The sequence below is a fragment of the Musca autumnalis genome, unplaced genomic scaffold (genome assembly GCF_047663935.1).
Source record: "Musca autumnalis isolate F117 unplaced genomic scaffold, ASM4766393v1 scaffold_3, whole genome shotgun sequence".
NCBI classification, from domain to species: Eukaryota; Metazoa; Arthropoda; class Insecta; order Diptera; family Muscidae; genus Musca; species Musca autumnalis.
In genome coordinates, this window is record NW_027411866.1 from 222,136,665 (window position 1) to 222,154,206 (window position 17,542).

Here is a 17,542-nt window from a genome sequence, read left to right on the forward strand (position 1 = left end):
GCCAAAATTGGAACGGAGAATATCTTTGTCCCAACAGTCGGGAAATTCAGTCCCCACAGCGAAACATCTGGCAATGGTATGAGGCTGATAGACACATGGTGGTTAGAAGTACCAGATTTAAGCATTTCGATATTCATAAGGTCACCTGGCTGTCTCCAGGTCAAAGAACAAGTAATCAAATTGAACATGTTGTGATAGATGGAAGACATTCATCGAGCGTGTTGGATGTACGATCGTTCCGAGGTGCAAACATAGATTCGGACCACTACCTTGTTGCAGCAAAGATACGTACCCGTCTAAACGTTGCAAATAAAGAACGAACAGATACAACGCGGAAGTTTGACATCGGTAAGCTGCAAACACAACATTTAGCCACAGCATATTCAACTCAATTAGCCCAATTGCTTAATGAAATCACTCCTCGTCCCGATAACATATCAGCACAACGGCAAAATATTGTCCAATCCATGCAAACAGCCGCAAAATCCATACTTGGATACCAGAGACCTCCACAAAGGAATTCGTGGTATGAGCAGGAGCGTCGTGCTGCTACCGAAGAAAAAAATGCGGCATATAGAGCTACTTTACAATCAGTAGCAACGCGTAGCGCACGAGAGAGATATCGGGATAAAAGTAGAGAGGAGAAACGTCTTTTCCGCAGGAAAATGAGATAAATGGAAAGGCGGGAGTGTGAAAAAATCGAGATGTACAGGAGACAAAATGAAGTCCGAAAATTCTACCAAAGAGTGAAACATCAAACCGATGGCTTTGGCACTGGCACATCCTCCTGTAGAGACCAGCAAGGTAATTTGGTAACTGATACAGATAGCGTGATCAGGATATGGAAAGAACATTTCTGCAAACTGTTGGTATCCGGTAGTAGCGAAAAGGGCGAAGATACCACAGATCCAATCACAGAACATGGTATTGAATGTACACCACCCAGCCAAGATGAGGTAAAGACAGCAATAAGTCGGCTAAAGAATAATAAGGCAATAGGAGATGATGGCTTACCAGCCGAGCTGTTTAAAACCGGAGGCGACACGCTGATAAGGTGTATGCATCAGCTAGTTAGCTCTATCTGGCAGGAAGAACGCGTACCCAACGATTGGAACCTGAGCATGCTGTGTCCCGTCCATAAGAAAGGAGATAAGACGGTATGCTCTAACTATAGGGGCATAAGTCTTCTCCCTATTGCCTACAAGATAGTGTCAGGGATAATGTGCGAACGACTAAAGCCTATGGTCAATGAAATAATTTGACCTTACCAATACGGCTTTAGACCTGCCAAGTCTACCATCGACCAGATATTTACCCTGCTGCAAATCCTGGAGAAGACCCAAGAGATGCAGATCGACACTTACTACCTTTTTGTCGATTACTCAAAGGTATTCCAAGCCATATCTGAATTTGGTATCCCCGCAAAGCAAAGCTTTGTAAAAAGACTCTAACTGACTCAAGACCTTCAGTTAAAATAGGAATGAACCTCCCCGAAGAATTTTGTACCAAAAGAGGTTTCCGGCAAGGAAGCCGCCTTTCGTGTGACCTTTTCAACATCGTGCTAGAAAAGGTTATACGAGAGGCAAACATCAAAAGAAGTGGCACAATCTACACCAATAGCCACATGTTACTTGCTTATGCTAATGATATAGACATCATGGGACGATCAGTAAAAGAAGTAACCGATACCTTTATGAAGGTTGAAGGAGAATCTGTTAAAGTGGGTCTGGCGGTAAACGGCGAGAAGACCAAGTTGGTGGTGTCGACGCTCAATGCGTCCATTGAGCTCGGACCGACTATTGAAGTTGGTTCCTATAATTTTGAGGTAGTAAAAGACTTCGTATACCTCCGTACCGCCGTAAACACAACAAACGACATCAGTTGTGAAATAACAAGTAAAAAAGTATCAGTCGGCTTTGCTGACAGAGATATACCCTCATCCTGTGCAAATTAAAACACTTTTTTCACAAAAAACTTATGTATTTAGGGGGTTTCAAAATTTTGGTCCTATGAACCGACAAAAATGTTGATTAGGATTAAAGTTCAAAAATGTTGCGGAAAAGGTACTTAAAGGAATGGACCGACATAGACCATGGGGTTGTTATAGGGGGTTTTTACACCCTTCGGGATGTTTTCTAAAGAAGTATGGACTTGCCCCTGAAACAACTTTTACCATCGTAATTGAGACAGCGAATGTAAGTTGCTTCAACAAAAATCAATAGCAGGTCTTAAAGTGAACTTATCCAAAATTTTGTGTGGGAGGTACGGGATGGAGTGGACAAATATAGTCCATATTCGAACCTGATCTATATCTGGTAGATATTATGAGAATGTGTAAACTATGGACCAACTCGGTCACTCCCATCAAGAGTTATCGTGTGCACAATTTTTCCGAATATTTTTGAACTTTTGTGGGGTAGGTACCTGGCTTATCTACGAACTTAAAGTAAGTTTGGAAACAATATTCGAAGGCCAAATTTTGGCCGGCATTTCCGTTCGAGAATTATCTTGCGCTTCCATCCATAAACATGGTGCCATACGGTTTGTTTTTCAACTTTCAGGCTATTTTTTCAGGAAGTATGGACTTGCCCCTGAGGAAACTTGTACCTTCGTATAGGGGACAATGAATACAATATGTTACAACAAAAATCAAGGAAAGAGTTTACCGATTGAGTCCATATTGGAACCTCATCTAAGTCTGGTAGAAATTTCATATTGTGCAAAGTATGGACCAAATCAGTTACTCCATTCAAGAGTTATCGTGCGCACAAGTTTTGCAACAATTTTTGAACATTTGTGGGGGAGGTACCTGAAGGAGTGGACCTATATGGCCCATCTTCGAACTAAAATCGAATCTGGACAAAATATTTCGATACCTAAAATTTGAACCGAATCGATTGATCCGTTCGAGAGTTATCGTGCGCACCAGCCTGCCAGACAGACAAACGGACGGACATTGCTAGATCTACTCAAAATTGTCTGAAATGGATATCGTACAAACATACTTTGGGTCTAAAACCATTATTTCGATGAGGCACATTTTTGGTCGTATCAAAGTGTAAATACCCTCTTTAGCCTAAAGGCTGAGGGTATAAAAAGAAGAAGTGTATTGGCCAACAGATGCTACTTTGGCTTAAATAAGCACTTTAAAAACAAAGCCACAACTCGTCAAACAAAAATAACGCTTTTAAAACACTGATATTACCCGTGCTGATGTATGGTTCCGATGCCTGGGTACTTAAGCAAGCAGATAAGGAAGTGCTTGGCGTGTTTTAGAGAAAAAAATCTTCGAAAGATCCCGCTAGAGTCGCAGTTATACTTTAATGCTGACAAATTTTTGCACGAAGGAAGAGGTTTTGTCACGAAAAATACCCAAATTTTGAAAAATGATCGGATATTATTTATCCTGTGAAATTGACTATTGACCATTTTGGGAAAAATATCAAAATTTAATTTTTGACCTCTCATTTCATGCAAATTATATCCATAACAAATGATGTAAAAATGTTAATTAATAGTTATATCAACATAACCTGTCGCAATCATATTAAATCAATTCCGTTGGAAACAGTGCCCAGAGGATGTGGTGTAGGGTATCACATGGTGTGTGTTTTATTTTTATTTTTTTTTTGTGCACATTTTTATGTCTTCTATTGTAAAAAAAATATTTAAACTTATTAACAATTTGCTTAATACTCACTTTATTGTTGATAACCAGTTAATGATAAGTATTGTCCAATGGATTGAGGCAGTCTCTGATGTTTTGTTAATTTTTTGTTGTTTATAAAAATTTGTTTAGCACGAAAAATGTGTTTTGATTAGACGTTAAAAGATGTCTTAATTATTGTCAAATTTTAAGAAACGAAATTCTCGCACGCACTCTTTTCCTAAACGCAAAATTCATCAATCAAAATCAATTCAAAAGCCAAGAGGAGGAGTATCGAACCGACAAACAATTTTGTTTTTGGCAGTGATGATGGTGGCTACTCTCTGTTAGTTAACAGAAGTACGGTGGCAATATTAATCACCCACAGACACACGTTCACGCACACTACAATAACAACGACCTTCTTTGGGGGTAAGTGGATATTGCAACGAAGTATCCTTTTTACGTTGTTTGTTGTTGTTGTTTTTGTTGTCGTCGTTGATTACCTTTTTGTACGGCAGCTCTCGTTAAAGGAAATACCGGTTGTTGTTGCTGTGATGGTGGTTGTTACGAATTTTATTTTGTTGTAAATGTAGCTGCTGCGACTGTTGCTATAAAATTTTGTGTATTTTGTTGTTGTTGTTGTCGGTTTTGCTATTTTGTATTTTTGTTTATTTTTGGTCCTTCACAATGAACTCAAGAACAGAACAGCATCGTTATAGACTCTTTACAAATGATGAACTTGTTAAAAATACTGATGGATTTTTTGGAGTGGATGTTGTCGTCGTCTTAGTATTGGCGGGTTATCCTTTATATCCTTGTTCACAACACAAAGCTGTGATTTGTTGCTACACGTATAAGGGGGATCTGAATATTTGTTTTATGTAGTTGTGTGACAGGATATTTTTATGTTTTGCCACTGATTTTGGTCGCACTTGACGGACACACACGCCGCCACACGTCCAAAAGTTGAAGGTGTGAGACAAATTTCATAGACACAAAGGAATAAAAGGACTTTGATTTTGTTATTTTAGTGAGTGAAGAGTTAAATTTGGCGTTTTATTTTTATGAACAAATTTTGATTGGTTTTTATTTCTGGAATTTATGAAAAATATATAGCAGACTTTTTTGCAAATACTGTTATGGCACTTTAGGGCTCTTTGTTGTTAATTTTCATTTATTCTTAGTTTTGATTTTTTGTTTATTATAGAAAAACTGCACTTTTGATATGCTTCCTTCTGAAACTTCCAATTCCTGTCTCACAAAATTCGCTTCTCAACACATTTCCTTTTTTTCACAAACTTCCTTTTTGGTGTTTTGCACTTTTCTTCCGCCTCAAACACACCTCCAGCTATCTTTCACTTGTGCAATAAAGCACACACATTCACAATCAGATTTAAACTCTGTTTCGGACACTATTTTGATTCAAATCTCAATCTTTGATTTATTGCGGTACTCTCTTCTAGACGGGACTTTCTTCTTCTACTTCGTTTTTTGCTTTCTATTTAGGAATTTCTCAAACGTTTTATTTGGCATCTTCCATCGTGCACAACAATTCGATTCAGACTGATTGGAATACAGCTAGCAGATAGCCAGATAGCCCACCAATGTTATAGCAGAAACAAACAGCCGCAACCAACCAAGCGTAAAGCGTCGCACAGTATTATGGAAACAGAAAAACAATCATCAACCAACCAAACACATATTGCCGCAGCTGTTAATGCTGCTGGCAGCGCTGCCATTCCGTGTTTCTGTCCTATCGTCACATTTATCGTATTATACCGCCGCATATCGTAATGTAACATCATCAGACAAAAACAAACAAATGGCAAACGACACACTCAACTCCAACACATTAGACACATAGAGTTGCCAGGTCTTAGGAACAAACGAAATGGAAGAAATTAGAAGCGAAAAAATATCCAATGAGAATCACTTAGGTAAATGTACATATTTCCATCTCCCCACAATATACAGTAGGTTTGTTCTTCGGTAGTGTTTGTCGATAAAAATTTCTATTGAATTTGATGCGTGATGCTGTAGCTTCCTTCCGCCTGAAAACAATACAGTTAGTCAACTATATTATTGCGAACGATGATTTTTTCAAAATTTAAATGTTTAATTAGGTATTACTACAAGAAATTCTTTCAATAATGTTGGGCTTTTTATACCCTCAGCATTTATGCTACCGAGGGTATATATACTTTCATACGGCAAAAATGTTCCTCATCGAAATAATGGTTTTAGACCCCAAGTATGTTTGGACGAAATGTGTTTCAGACAATTTGGAGTTGATTTAGCCATGTCGGTCCGTCTGTCTGGCTGGAGCGCACGATAACTATCGAACGGATCAACCGATTCGGTCCAAAATTTGGCTTTCGCAATATGCTCCTCAAAGAGTTAAACGGAAAAGAAGAAGAATATTTTGCCCAAACATAGTTTAAGTTCGAAGATAAACCACATCGGTCCACTCCTTCAGGTACCTCCCCCACAAAAGCTCAAAAATATTCGGAAAAACTGTGCGCACGATAATTCTTGAAGGAAGTGACCGATTTGGTCCATACTTTACACGTCGCAATATATCTACCAAATATAGATTAGATCTATATCTAGATCCCACACAAAATTTCGGCTAAATTCACTTTAAGACCTGCTCCCGAATCACTTTGATTTTTGTTGAAGCAACTTGCATTCGCTGCCACAATTACGACAGTAACAGTTTTTTTTTTTCAGGCGTAAATCCATACATCTTGAGAAAACAGCCCGAAAGGTGTAAAAACCCCTATGGCATCATATGTAGTGACTGGAGAGCTCAAACCAAATACAGCGTTCGTCCACACTTTGGATATCGTAATATTTCTTCGAATATTAGAAGAAATTCGAATGTGGTGCTCGGTTCCGATACCACACCACAAAAGTTCCAATATATTCGATAAAATGGTACGCGGATATCTCATAAATATAACAACCGATTTGGTCCAAACTTTGGATCTCTAAATATTTTGTCCAAACTTAATTTATGTTCAAATGCTGGTCCTATCGGTCCACCCACATAATTGTTCAACATTTTTGTGTGGTTAAGGGTCTGTTCGAGGATCCTTTGGAAATTTTTACCGAAGGTTTTCATAGTGGCCCTGTTTACAGCGATATTATGTTTTTCGTAGGCAAGTATTGTACCTATCTATATCCCCCACCAATTTTGAGCTAAAATCCAATCCATATTTTTGTCGGTTCATACGCCCAAAATGTAGAAAGCCCCCCTAAATACATGTTTTTTTTTTTGGGGGGGGGGGAAAAAGTGTTTCAATCCACACAGGCTGAGGGTATATCTCTGTAGGCAAAGCCGACTGACACTTTTTTATTTGTTGTACATATCTGTTCATTTACCGGTCGGAAATAACAAAAACAACAGGCAAAACGGATAGGTACCTGGTTTTTGTGGTGTCAACTAAATCATTGCAAAATGAATGAAAGTGCAACAAAATCGTGGGATTTTCCCGACGTTTTTTTTTCAATTAAGGATTTTTATGACTTTTATGGTATGTGGACATGTAGATCCATAATTTTTGATCATAAATTAATTATTGTGTGTGTTACATAGACGGTATATTCAGAAAAAGAGAAAGTCATTTAAAATGAATTTCGGAAAATAAGCTACATTTGGTCTATTCCAATTATAATAATGGTAAATCTCCCAGAGAAATCGCTAAAATCACCTCTTATAAGCTGAGATCTGTATACAACATCATATACCGTACCGAGAAAGAAGGCAGGCTCAAACTAAAGACGTTACATGGCAGGCCCAAAATAGTAAGCCCACAAATTGACTGGAGAATGATTAATGAAATTGACTAAGGATCCCAAAGCAGCACCAGAAAATTGCTTTTTTATTTAAAAAAGATTTTGGAGAAAGTGTGTCACATGTAAAAGTCAGAAAAGTACTACATAATAACAAGCCTTCATCACGAGTGACTAGGTAGAAACCATTGTCCTCCCAGCACAGTATATGGAAACGCTTCAGCTTTACTACAGACAACTTTTTACCCCATCTTTAGTATTGGGATGACGTTATATTTTCTGATGCGACTAAAATTATGTTGTACTATCACGATGGACCTCAAAAAGTATTGCGAAAACTCCCTTAAAGCCATAGAAAACAAAAATTAAATTCATACCGTAAAGTTCGGAAAACTGGCAGTTATGGTATGGGGTTGTATACCAAGCAGTGACGTTGGTAACATCCAGATTTTGGGGGACAGAGGAGGTTTATTTAGATGTTTTAAATAAGTGATTTAACCAACAGCGTCAAGAAATTTGGCCCTGTTGACATTGAAAATTCAAACAAATTGCAATAAAAGTACTACCAAGACAACGACCCTAAACATAAATTAATTAATGTAGGACTTGGTTGTTATACAACTGTAACAAAGTCATTGATACCCCGTTAAAAGTCTAGATATTAACCCCATCGACAATCTATGGGTACACCCGAAGAAAAAATCAGAAATACTTAGTCCACTCACCTCAGGCAATAAATAAATTCATTAAAGAAGAATAACAAAAAATACCATTGGAATATGAATTTCCAAAACTTATTTATCAAATTCAGATACGTTTTCAAGCTGTTATTGATGCCCAAGGTGGACATAGGAAATATTTGAGCCAAGTTTTTGAAAAATACGGCCAAAGATGGAAAAGTTGTGAATTTTGCAAATCTTTAGTTGACAGTACATACATAAGGAGTTGCTCTCCTTTTTGTAATTTTAAGAAAATGTTTAGTGAAATTTAGCTACTTTTTTATTTTATTAATAAACATGTGTAAGAATTATGCTGTTAACAAAAATATTAATAATGATATTTATACCAATAAATGTTGTTTTTTTTTCAATTTTGTAATAATTTTGGTTTTGCAATAATAAAGTTGACTAACTGTATGTTTGTTCCTCCAAGAAGGCACCCGACAATGCAGTCATCATTGCAGCAGTGCAGTCATCAGCATTAATTCATATCTCTCTAGGTAGTTTGTGAAGCACGCAGACTACGGACATATGTATATACATCGACATCTCCACAGAGCACGTATTACAAGCCGAACTTGATTTAATGTGACAAAATACGCTTCCTTATGTTATGTTGATTGCTTCAGCTGGACAAGGCCACATTTCCACTATCACCCCTTTCATACGGCCAAATTGTACCTCACCGAAATAATATTTTTAGATCCAAAGTTTGTGTGGACAATATCCGTTTCAGACAATTTGGAGTCCGTCCGTCTGTCTTGCTCGAGCGCACGATAACCCTCGAACCAATGAACTGATTTGTCAGTCCACAGCCTTAGGTACCTCCACACAAAAGTTAAAAATAATTCGCTAAAATTTTGCGCACGATAGCTCTCGATGTCAGTAACCGATTTGTTACATAATTTGCACACCGTAATATTTCTATTTGAAATCGTTCAGGTTGAAATATAGACCATAATGGGTCACTCCTTACACCTACTTACTTATCCGGCCCATTACCGAACATTTGTTCCATAGGCCGAACTAAGAAAAGATCTCCATTTCCCTCTATTTGTTGCTTCGCACTCTGGAATACCGCGCCTTTTCATCTCTTCATCCACTTGTTTGCGCCATCTATTCTTTGGCCTGCCAATTCTGCGTGCACCGCCAAGCGGTCCGTAATTATACGCCTTTTAGCGGGTTAATCTTCGCTCATTCTTATGATATGACCAAGCCAACGCAATCGCTGCATCTCGATACGTTTAACTATATTGATGTCGTTGTATAGCAGATACAGCTCGTGGTTCACGCGACGTCGATATTCACCGTCAACGCAGATTGGTCCGTAGATCTTTCGAAGAATTTTTCTCTCAAACACACCAAGCACTGCCATGTCTGCTTGCGCAAGTACCCAGGCATCATCAGCAAGGGTACTATCAGTGTTTTGTAGAGCGTTATTTTTGTTTGACGAGATGTGGTTTTGCTTTTAAACTGCTTACTTAAACCAAAGTAGCATCTGTTGGCCAATACAATTCTTCTCTTTATTTCACAACTGATGTCGTTTGTTGTGTTTACGGCGGTGCCGAGGTATACGAAGTCTTTTACTACCTCAAAATTATAGGAACCAATTTCCACAGTTGTTCCGAGCTCAATGGACACATTGCGCGTCACTCCTTACAACATTTCGGAAAAGTGAAATATAACCCTTTTTTCAGGGGCAAGGTCATTCTTCCTGAGAAAATATCCGGAAAGCTGTAGAAACAACTATGGCACCATGTGTAGTGTCTGGACCAATCGAACAGATGAATTGATTTGGTACAAAATTAAGGCTTTGTAATAACTTAATTGAAGTTCTTAGATGGGCCACATCTGTTCCCTCCTTCAAGTACCTCCCCCAAAAAGTTGAAAAAATTGGTAAAGTGTTGAGAACGATAACTCTCGAAGGCAGTAACTGATTTGGTCCATACTTTGAACATCAAAATATTTCTGCGAGATATAGTCATTTTTGAATAAAGACTATATTTGTCCTCCACTCTTCGTATACATCGAACAAAATTAAGTTGAATTGCATTTTTATTTTATTTTATTTTATTTTATTTTATTTTATTAATTAGTTGTTTATTAATTTTTTTGCAACAACTTGTATTCGTTACCCCATTACCACGGAACAACTTTTTTCAGGACAACGTCCATACTTCCTGAAATAATAACCCGAAAATTGTGAAAAATCCTATGGCACCATGTATACTTACTTACTAAGATGGCTTTTATATTAAAAAGAGCGTCTTGTTGCCGAACTAAGAATAGATTTCCAAACGCACCGATCTTTTACTTTACTACTCCAATTTTGGATGCCATGTTTTGTGATATCTTCTTCAACTTGGTCTTTCCATCGGAGTTTTGGCCTTCCCTTGGGGCGTACACCGTCGAGTGGCTCGTATTCAAATGCCTTTTTGGCGGGGGCATCTTTATCCATCCTGCTGACATGGTCAAGCCAACGCAATCGTTGTAGTTCGATACGTTTTACTATATCGATGTCGGTCGGCTGGTATAGCTCGTGGTTCATACGACGTTGGTATTCACTTCAACGCATATTGGTCCATAAATCTTTCGAAGAATTTTTCTCTCAAATACACCAAGTTCTGCCTCATCTGCTTTCGCAAGTACCCATGCTTCAGATCCATACATAAGAATGGGTAGTATCAGTGTCCGGTAAAGTGTAAATTTTGTTTGACGAGAGGTGGTTTTGCTTTTAAACTGTTTATTTAGACCAAAGTAGCATCTGTTGGCCAATATTATTCTTCTCTTTATTTCAAGGCTTATATTGTTGGTTTTATTTATGGCGATGCCGAGGTGGATAAAGTCATTTACTATCTCAAATTTATAATTATCAACATCCACAGTTGGCCCGCCGTTGACTGTAAGACCCACTTTGGCAGACTCTACGTATTATGTCTATGTCATCTGCGTATGCAAGCAACATTACATCTTTATTGTATATCGTGCGGTTTTTGTCTCTGGCCGTATATATATTCGCATCTCGTATGACCTTTTCCAGTAGGATATTAAATAGGTCACACGATAGACTGTCACCTTGTCTGAAACCTCGTTTTGTGTTAAAAGGCTCGGAGAGGTTCTTTCCTATTTTAACTGACGCTGATCTTGTGTCCGCCTATGTCATCCTGCATAGTCGAATTAGTTTTGCAGGGATGCCACACTCAGACATGCCTTGAAACACCTTTGCTCTAATTGGGCTGTCGAACGTGGCCTTATAGTCGACGAATAGGTGGTATGTGTCGATCTGTCTTTCGTGTGTCTTCTCCAATATTTGGCGCAGTGTGAAGATTTGGTCAATTGCCGACATACCAGGTCTAAAACCGCATTGGTATGACCCGATTATTTCATTGACCATGGGTTTTAACCGTTCACACAGTATGCTCGACAACACTTTATATGCGATGGGAAGGAGACTTATACCTCGGTAATTTGCACAAACCGTTTTGTCTCCTTTGTTTTGTACGGGACATAGTAGGCTGAGGTTCCAATCGTTGGGTATGATTTCTTCCTGTCAAATTTCGCAAATTAGCTGATACATACCCCTTACCAGCATTTCGCCACCGGTCTTGAACAATTCGGCGGGAAGTCCATCAGCTCCTGCTGCCTTATTGTTTTTCAGCCGATTAATGGCTGTTGTAACCTCGCTTTGGCTAGGTGGTAGACATTCAACATTGTCATTTACGATTGGTTCTTCATCGCCATCCATATTCGATACCAAAAACTTCATAAAGTGCTCCTTCCAGATCCTCAGTACGCTATCTGTATCAGTTACCAGATTCCCTTGGTCATCTTTGCAGGAGAATGTGCCTGCACCATATCCTTCAGTCTGGTGTTTTACACTTTGGTAAAATGTTCGGACTTCATTCTGACTCCTGAACATCTCGAGTTTCTCACGCTCACGTTTTTCTTGCCCCTTCTTTTTTCTCCTGAAAATACGCTTTTCCTCTCTCCTCTTCTCCCGATAAGTTTCTTTCGTTCTTCGTGTTGCTACTGAATGCAGTGTTGCTCTATATGCCGCGTTCTTTTCTTCTGTAGCTTTACGACACTTCTGATCGTACCATAAATTTTTAGGTGGAGGTTTTTGTATGGGTTTTGCGGCAGTCTGAAGGGAGTGGGCTATTCTTTGCCAACGTGCTTCTACAAGGAGTGCTGTTTGCTAGCATGCGAGTCAGTTGAGTGGAGTAGGCTTGTGCTGTCTGTTGTGTTTGCAGCTTCTCGACATCCAGCTTCCGTCCTGTGTTAGATGCTACAAGGAAATGGTCCGAATCGATGTTCGCACCTCGAATCGATCGGACATCTAACACACTGGACGAGTGTCTTCCATCTATCACAACATGATCAATCTGATTTTTTGTTTTCCCATCTGGGAATATCCACGTAGCCTTGTGTATGTCGAGGTGTGGGAATCCGGTGCTGCTCACTACCATGTTCTTTGCCACTGCAAAATCAATCAGCCTCATTCCGTTGTCGGATGTTACCTCATGAAGGCTGAATTTGCCGACCGTGGGACCGAATATATTTTCCCTTCCAATTTTAGCATTAAAATCTCCTAGAACAATCTTAATGTCATGGCCAGGGCAGCGGTCATATACTCTCTCTAGGCGCTCGTAGAATATATCCTTGGTCTGTTCGTCTTTCTCTTCGGTCGGAGCATGGGCGCAGATGAGACTGATGTTAAAAAACTTTGCTTTTATACGGATTGTGGCAATTCTCTCATCAACCGGAGTAAAACTGGATACAAGATTTTTAAGCCTCCGGTTTACCATGAATCCAACACCTAGCTCATGCTTCGTTTCATGGCAGCTATAATACATTGCGTAATCGTTTCTGATCTTTACGTCTGCCCGATGCCATCGCACTTCCTGTATGGCGATAATATAAGTATTGTACTTGTCAAGTACATCCGCCAATGCGTAAACTGCACCTACTCTGTAAAGAGTCCTGACATTCCAGGTGCAGATTCGCAGATCATGGTCCTTAATACGTTTGCGGTGGTCGTCAACTTTAGAGGGGTTTGTTTTTCTTCTTTTTCTTTGTTTTTATACCCTCAGCCTTTAGGCTAAGGAGGGTATATGGTAATATTCAAAAATGTTTTACAATCGTTGAAGTTGAGGTTCACCATTTAATAAGTCGCGAAATGTCAATATATTTTATACAATATGAATATATTTATATTAATTGAAGTGTTTTAGGCACGATCTCATAATATGGACCATAACAAATAATTTATGTGGAAGCTGTGGTGGTGGTAATATTAAAAAATGGGTAAAAATGTGTTGAAGTTTACAAGTTTGTTTGTGTTCTTTCTTGATTTCAGGTCAAACCACGGAAAATTCAGACCTGGGCTCAAAGAAAGAATTGAAGTATACCCCTTGGGCAACATGGTTCTAATGTATGACTTTTCGATATATACACTGCATCCGCCTAAAATCGATGCTGACATTTTGAAGTTTTGAAATCTGGGTTTTTTGAATTTTTCTTATAATTGGAGGGCGCAACCAGATAATTACCCAAACTATGTATTGGATTGTAGAACTCGTGATTCCACGTCGTTTGATGTATATCTCATGAGTGTGCTTCATACAGCTCCCTAGTAATAGGAGTCCAAAGACGAAATTTTGGTGTGTAATTTTTCTTTAAAAACCTATTTTTTGGCTTCAAAATTTACAACTGTGAATCAAGTTCCCTTGAACCCCGCGTGATTTTAGTTTTTTTACGCGCCGGGTCCAATGAACCCTTCCGCTTTCAAATCCATCCACTAAAACGGCGGTTATAGATACCTTGAAAGTAGGAAATTCTGCAAAATTATATTTTGATGATTCCGCGCATTGAACCGCGATTTTCTTTGGTTATTTTTACATAAATGGAATCCTCTATACGCGATTATATTATATTCCAAAACCGTGTGGCATAAATTACCGAGATTCTGGAGTAATATTCGTATCTCGTATAAAATAGAATTTGGTAGCACATCCGCGGTTCTTGACGAATTTGTTTAAAATTTGTTATAATGACGTATTTTTTATAGGCGGTCACTGAAATCGGATGCGCCTTATAATCGTATGTACATCGCGCAATTTTTACCCACATAAAGGTTTTTTGAACAGTAAGATGCAGCTGACGGCACACTTTGGTCGCTGAATGAAACATGGAAAAATGCAAACATATTGTCAGAGATGCACTCGCTCTATGCGAAAAGCACATGCGCCTCAACTGATTTTAACTATTTCGCGCATTATACGGTTCTTAACTATTATGTTTTTTCTTTGTTTGTAATATCAATTTCACTCTTTATTTCCTAATTCTATTGCTTATCACACTAAGCAAATATACTTTCACGATGATAAACTATTTTCCTTGAAGAGGTTTTAGCAAAATAATTCAGGTTTTGTTTGGAAATTTAGCGAAATATTAGAATAACTCCCAAAAAATTTTCTCAAATTTTTCGTTTTAAACCAAAAAATATATTCTTGAAATAATGTTCCAACAATAAACTTTTGTCTTTTGTTGTAGCTGCAATATGCAATTTATAATCCTAATCTATAAAATGTTGGTCTCACATTTTTCTGGACATTGTCTACATTCTGTACGTATTTTTAATTTATTTTTTTAGAGATTTTTATGGACTCTGAGTTAGAATAAATAATATTTACTCCAAGATTCCTTCATTATTTTTTGATATTCCGCGAAAACGAAAATAAATTTAGCAAATATTTAGGCTTCTACGGATAGATATAAAATGTTGTTACCGATTTATATATACATTTTGGTATTACAACACAAAGGGAATTTTTAAATATTTTTTCTTTATAAGGGAATAAAACCCCCCATAACTTTTGGGCGCAGCATCCAATTTTGTGAACGCGAACAGATTTGAAACCACGATTTTTTTCTTAACCCATGTACCAAAAATCGTGAATGTGCTTGTAAAAAATTTTTTTAATTTTTTTTCAATGGAATTGTAAAGGAAATTTGAAATTTACCATATACACTTTGATACGATGAAAATGTGCCTCATCGAAATAATGGTTTTAGACCCCAAGTATGTTTGGACGAAATGTGTTTCAGACAATTTGGAGTCGATCTAGCCATGTCCGTCCGTCTGTCTGTCTGTCTGTCCTGCTGGCTGGAGCGCACGATAACTCTCGAACGGATGAACCGATTCGGTTCAAATTTTGGCTTTCGTAATATTTTGCCCAAACTTAGTTTAAGTTCGAAGTTGAGCTACATCGGTTCACTCCTTCCGGTACCTCCCCCACAAAAGTTCGAAATTGTTCGGAAAGTTTGTGCACACGATAACTCTTGAAGGGAGTGACCGATTTTGTCCATTTGTAGCGTATAGCGTGAACTTTCTACCAGAATAATATGAGGTTCCAATATGGTCTCAATAGGTCCACTCCTTCGGGTACCTCCCACACAAAATTTCGGAAAAGTTCAGTTAAGGGCCATGTCTCGAATCGCTTTGAATTTTGTTTTAGCAACTTGTATTCACTGCCCCCCATACGACGGTACAAGTTTCATCAGGGGCAAGCCCATACTTCCTGAGAAAACAGCATGAAAGTTGCAAAAAACCCCTATGACACAGTGTGAGGTGGTTGGAGCGCAAGATAACTCTCGAACGGATCTGCCGATTCTGTCCAAAATATGGCCTTAGTACTATTTTGTCCAAACATAGTTTAAGTTTGAAGATAAGCCATATCGGTCCACTCCTTCGGGTACCTCCCCCACAAAAGTTCAAAAATGTTCGGAAAAATTGTTCGTACGGTAACTCTTGAAGGGAGTGGCCGAATTGGTCTATACTTTACACATCCTAATATATCTACCAGATATAGATCAGGTTCAAATATGGACTATATTTGTCCACTCCATCCACTACCTCCCACACAAAATTTCGGATAAGTTCACTTTAAGACCTAATATCGAATCACTTTGATTTTTGTTGAAGCAACTTGCATTCGCTGCCTCAATTACGATGGTAAATGTTTTTTAGGGGCAAGTCCATACTTCTTGAGCAAACAGCCCGAAGAGTGGAAAAACCTCCTATGGCACCATATGTTGTGGCTGGAGATCCACTTCTATAACGGTCAATGTCGATCCATTCCTTTTATTATCTCCTCCGCAAAACTTTTGATCTTTAATCCTAATCAACATGTTTGTCGGTTCAAACGCTCAAAATTTTTAAAGCGCTCTAAATACATACCTATTTTGGGAAAAAATTGTTTTAATATACACAGGCTGAGGGTATATCTCTGTCGGCAAAGCCGACTGATACTTTTTTACTTGTTTCATAGTAATCTGTTTTGACGGAGTGAGTTACTAGCACAAGGCCCAACCCAAGTTTTTATCGTTCTTATGGGTGAACGCGCGGCACATGTTAGCTCACTACCTTACACCACGGGGAGGTCAGTGTCCACTTGAGATGAATGAGGGACCAAGATAAGTCCTGGGCTTTGCCATGTTAAAGCCGGTCAAGACCGTTCCTTGGTATCATTCATCCCCTACGTCACCCATGACACCATGTATACTTGTACGACAATTGTCGAACGCATTAGCCGATTCGGTCCCAAATTTGGGTTTCGTAATATTTTGTCTCTCCTCCCACCAAAATTTAAAAAAATTACACTAAAATGCTTTTCCATCCGTCCGAAAAAGACCACAAAAACTGAAAACCTCCTAAATATACAGTTAGGGACAAAAGTTGTAAGTAATGATTTTTGTGAAATTCCAAGTACACAGTTTTATTTCTTCTCACTAATAAACAATATTTAAAACAACAAAAGTCTATTCCATAATGCAAATAACTGTAAATTTCGCAACAACCAAAAATGATAGGGACAAAAGTTTACATACGTACAATTAATGGACTTAGCTGGAAAATTTATACACTTTATTGTTTTGGCGTATGTCTCTGGGATATATTTAAGAGAAAAAAATAATTTTTAGGTGTTAAATGCCGTTATTTAATGTCAGACTTCTTGTATAGCTCGTTAAAGCTGACTCTTGCTTAAAATTTCATAATCATAAAATCTCATGGTCCATATGGCATATCCGTTGAAAGTTGAAACTAAAATTTCTAGCAAGAAATCATGAAATCTCATGGTCCATATGGCATCTCCGTAGTCCTGCTAAAACACCACTGTCTAATAGCCATGTAGTTCTGGATGCAATCATGGCTATTTGTAATGCTAGAGATTCGGAAATTTGCGAGACAAGCTGTTAATAACAGATTTAACTTTTTCTGACTTATTTATAGTAATATTAATTTTCTTTTCAATGGTTCTTCCACGACAACCGAGAAAGTGTGTCGTAAAAAGGATTTCAAAAGATTTGCCACAGTTTT

At 38.3% G+C, this 17,542-nt stretch overlaps 1 protein-coding gene across 50 annotated transcripts in view; it reads right to left on the reverse strand.

The window, feature by feature from the left end:
- Positions 1 to 5,229, reverse strand: part of OtopLa (proton channel otopetrin-like a) — a 250,692-nt gene extending 245,463 nt beyond the window's left edge. For 27 of the 50 annotated variants that reach the window (XM_073976955.1, XM_073976953.1, XM_073976933.1 and 24 more), the window contains exon 1: positions 3,701 to 5,214. The gene's annotated coding sequence lies outside the window, so the exon portion shown is untranslated. Of the gene's footprint in view, positions 1 to 3,700 lie in introns of all 50 variants that reach the window. The other 23 variants (XM_073976922.1, XM_073976911.1, XM_073976909.1 and 20 more) reach the window with 5 other exon arrangements.
- Positions 5,230 to 17,542: the final 12,313 nt, after the last annotated feature.